The sequence below is a fragment of the Callospermophilus lateralis genome, unplaced genomic scaffold, assembly GCF_048772815.1.
Source record: "Callospermophilus lateralis isolate mCalLat2 unplaced genomic scaffold, mCalLat2.hap1 Scaffold_361, whole genome shotgun sequence".
NCBI lineage: Eukaryota > Metazoa > Chordata > Mammalia > Rodentia > Sciuridae > Callospermophilus > Callospermophilus lateralis.
In genome coordinates this window covers 1,344,481-1,348,698 of record NW_027514090.1, presented here as the reverse complement: position 1 = coordinate 1,348,698, position 4,218 = coordinate 1,344,481, and positions in this window count along the sequence as shown.

Here is a 4,218-nt window from a genome sequence, read left to right as displayed (position 1 = left end):
CCATGTCACAGAGTTTGGAGGTGGTACATATTTTGGACACAAATCCATGAGCCTATTCTGGAGAGTGGCCAGAATTCAGGAAGAAAACAACAACTTAGAGAGATAGCAGGTGTTGCACATGGACAAGACAAGCTGCACTCCATTCATATATTGGGCAGGTTGAATTATGGAAAGATTTACACTACACAGGACACATCCATTAATGCATTCTCTTTTCCAATGTCTACAACAATGGACACAGTGGGATACACAGACATAGAAACACTCGCCTTGTCAAACGACTTACTAGAAACTGTCCACTCCAAACCAAAAAAACCGCCTTTCCCATCTATTCTCAGAACATGAGACAAAACAATAAACCCACACCCACTCCCACAAAGGCACCTCCTTCCCCCATGTAGGTCTGTGACTATCCAGAGTGTCCTCTGACTGGTGGGCCACACTATGTTCCCCTGAAATGGTCAGTCTTCTCTCAGATCTGGTTTCCTTGGCCAACTCTGTGAAGTTGTCAGGAAAAAGTGGTGAGCCACTACCTGCTTTCTCAGGAAAGGTCCGTCTTCAGAGCTTTCCTGGCATTTGGCCATCCTCACATCAGAAGGTACCAAGAAAACTGACTCTGTCCTTGGTAAATCCAAACAAGTGAGCCCACTGGGACTGGGACTGGGACTGCCTCTTGGTGCCTGGCTTTTTGGATACCAAGTTCAGACAGTTTCATCACCAAGGAAATGAGGTATGTCACTTTCTTTGGAACTGAATGAGGTCACTGCCTTGGCAACCACTTTGTCCTAACACTTGCTTCCAAAGGTCCCATGAGATGGAGGCTTCCCCTACTTCCTGTGACACTTTCACAAGGTAGTATGGTATATCAACCATTGGCACCCGGGAACAGCTCTCCACACAGGGCTGGTTTGGTCCATCTTCTCTACCATAAGAAGAGAGAGGCTGATTCATACATATCCCTTCATCCTGACGAGGTTGTTTGCCATGGAAGATGACTATTGCTCTCTCAGGTCCTTCATACCTGCCTACAACTTCTCCAGGTATCATTTCTGCATGGACCTTTGAAGTTCTTAGCAGGTGGAAGGTCCCCAACTTTCCTGTATTGTAAAAACTACTCTGTCCCTGTTCTTCTGTAAAATGAGATTGAGGGAACAGTGTATGTTTAGGGTTAATAACAGGTTTGATTTGGGTTACGAATCATTCTGTGCGATGAATAATGGTATTGGGAACCTGAGATATATACAAGAATATAGAGGTGAAATATAAGTATGAAAACAGAAATCTAGGTATGATTTGAAGCCCAGAAGGACATTGGGCCCTTGATTATGATACTTAGCTTTGAATTATGCTCTGCAAAGTTGTCTCAGATAATTCGATATACAATGGCATAGGACCTTTTACCTTGGATGATTGAATGTAGAAGAGAACATCCAGTCAAAAAGGGATAGTCGGTAGGATTAGGAAGATAGTCGGTAGGTTTAGAAAGAAGAGTGAGTATAGGATTTGGACCAAAAGTTCTTTAGCAATAGGGTTTCGATTATAGAGTGAATGTAAATGTCAGCACATATGAAGTGTCAGTCACTAGGATCAACTTGGGAAAATATGTTGAAAAGCAGATATCAATAGAAACATTACGAAATCAGGCAAAGTATAAAGTGAGTGATAGGATTAGACATTTTCAACAGGGTTGAGTTTGAATATATAAATTAGGAAGAAACAAATATGTAGTCACCAATAGGATTGACAATTGACAGCATTAGGCAACCTGGACATGGATATTTTTAGTAATTCATGTACACTTTACATTTAGGCTTTGGTACAATCATAAATGTGACCTTTACATTTTTTTGTCCAGAATATTACTTTGATAAAATGTATATGTATATCAGGTGACATGAGTATGTCTTCCACCATTTCTGCAAGAAATATATTGAAGATGTAAAATTAGAATCGGGGGTACAAAGAGGTGTACCCTGTGTCTATGAATATAGAGATAAAGCATGAATAGACCCTAATGTGAATAAATAATATAACTTTTTTCAACTTTAAAAAATGAATTGATCTAATATCTGAAAAATTACAGGAAATCGTATATTGATATACAATCATTCATTCCAAGCAGTTATACATCTAATGGTAATATTCGTGTTTTGGTTTATCATGAAGAGTGTGTGAGATTTGCTTCAAAAGTGACTATGGAAATAATGTGTTTGGAAAGAAGACTCATGAAAATACCAGTAAAGAAACCCTGACAATACACGTGTTCTGAAGCAAAAAGTGATTAAATTTGAAACAAATGCCTACAAATTTGTGAACTTGTGGATGAAATGTATATCCTATGATGTGCAAAAACTGAAGAAATAATAATGTACCAGTGTCGAATACAAATGAATAAAGAATTACATATCATGTCCCATAGGAATCTACTTGCATTGATGTTAGACTGGGTCAGTTACTGTAGAATAATTAGGATTTGTATGCATCATTCCCTGAAGTTAGTTTTCAGTACTAGGAAACAAGTATGTATTTCAGGTGGATGAATATTTCTGAGAATAATCTTGTGAAAAGTTGATTAAAAATCCACATACATGAACATGAATGAATTTAGAGAGTGTATATTAGACACATATATTTCATATTTTGAAAAATCTGGAGAGTGTACACACACACACACACACACACACACAAAACACTCACAGACATTAAAAAGTAGCAATATAAATGTCAATCGAAATTCATCAGTAAATATATATCATCCACAGATGCAAAAATATTTATTTTACTGAACATGAATTTATGTATAATGTTGTTCTACTAGGACCCTCCCTATAGGTTGAATTTTCAGTTCCAACAGCGTTTAGGAGGAGTTATCTCTTCTCACAATTTGTATCTGCCAAGTCAGCCACCTCACAAAGATGTACGTGTGATACCTGGTAGGATTGTATATATGCATATAAATATACAAGTGTGAATAGGCTAAAGAGAAAGGGAAACATGAATTCTCATATTTGTTAACTTTAAAAACACATGGAGATCTTTTTCTATTAAACATTGACTAGATTTATAACTCCTACCTTGTATAATGCAAAATGCAAGTCCAACTATACAACATGCCTCCAATGAACTGCTTGTATTTCTATAGGTTTGGATTATTTCTCTCTATCATACTAGGATGAGTTGTCTGAGTCTAGTAGGTATGGGTTGGTGTCAGGGATTCAGTATTTCAAAAGGAAAATTGGAAATTGAATCCAATTTGTATGCAAATATATGCTGCACAAATATCCTCCCACTCTTATCCAGAACAATGCCTTGAAATTACCTTCACCCCAAGTAAGACAGAGTTAGAGGAGAATAGATAGAAAATCAGTGAATACATATCTGGAATGGAAAATGCTCAGGAGTTCACAACCTTGGAGGTTGTAGAGTAGTTTCCAAAAGTAAGGGACAGGGTAAACACTCCACAAACATGGAGTTCTGCTGGCCTAAAAACTTTTAGAGCAACTGCCTCTGAGTTTGGGAACGTGAAAAATATGTTGTTGTCAGGAGAATTGGCTTCCTTTGTAGTGAGACCATAAAAGCTGGGTCTGCCTCTATGTGACGTGGAGGACATGGTATCTTATTTTCCAATGAACATGAAGTAGCATTGTTGATTTTCTTCTTTTTAGGTAAACTGTGGCCTCTGGGGGCTAAGTGTCTCCCCGTTGGACTGTGAAGCCATTTGGTCCTTCTCCACTTTTTGTGGGGTTTTTGCTGCTGAACTGGGAGTTTGGTATTTGCTTCATGAAATTCAAGGAGTTCAACTGAGACACAGTGCTGGAGGGAATTCTGTCATGTTTGGTGGTTCAGAGTCTGCAGAAGAACGCACCAACCACGCTTCTATCCCTCAAAGCTTGCCACATTGCATCCTTGTCCATAGCAACCTGATTCTGAACATTGAACTGAATCCTCTCCATATAACAAGATGCCTTTAATTACAAGGGTCTGCTGGCTGCTTCATGTAATCCACAAGCCATTTGGAAGCCAATGGAAGATCCACATTGCTCCAACACAGATGTTTTATCACACTCCTGCCCACCACAGCTCTAGGCCCACTTCTCAGCAGGCTGCAACTTTCTGGCACTTCTGTTCTACACCATTTTCATGAAACCCAGTCAAGCAAGGCACTGTCTGGTACATCCATGATCAGCAACAGGACATCCAAAGGTTCTCCAGTGCCAC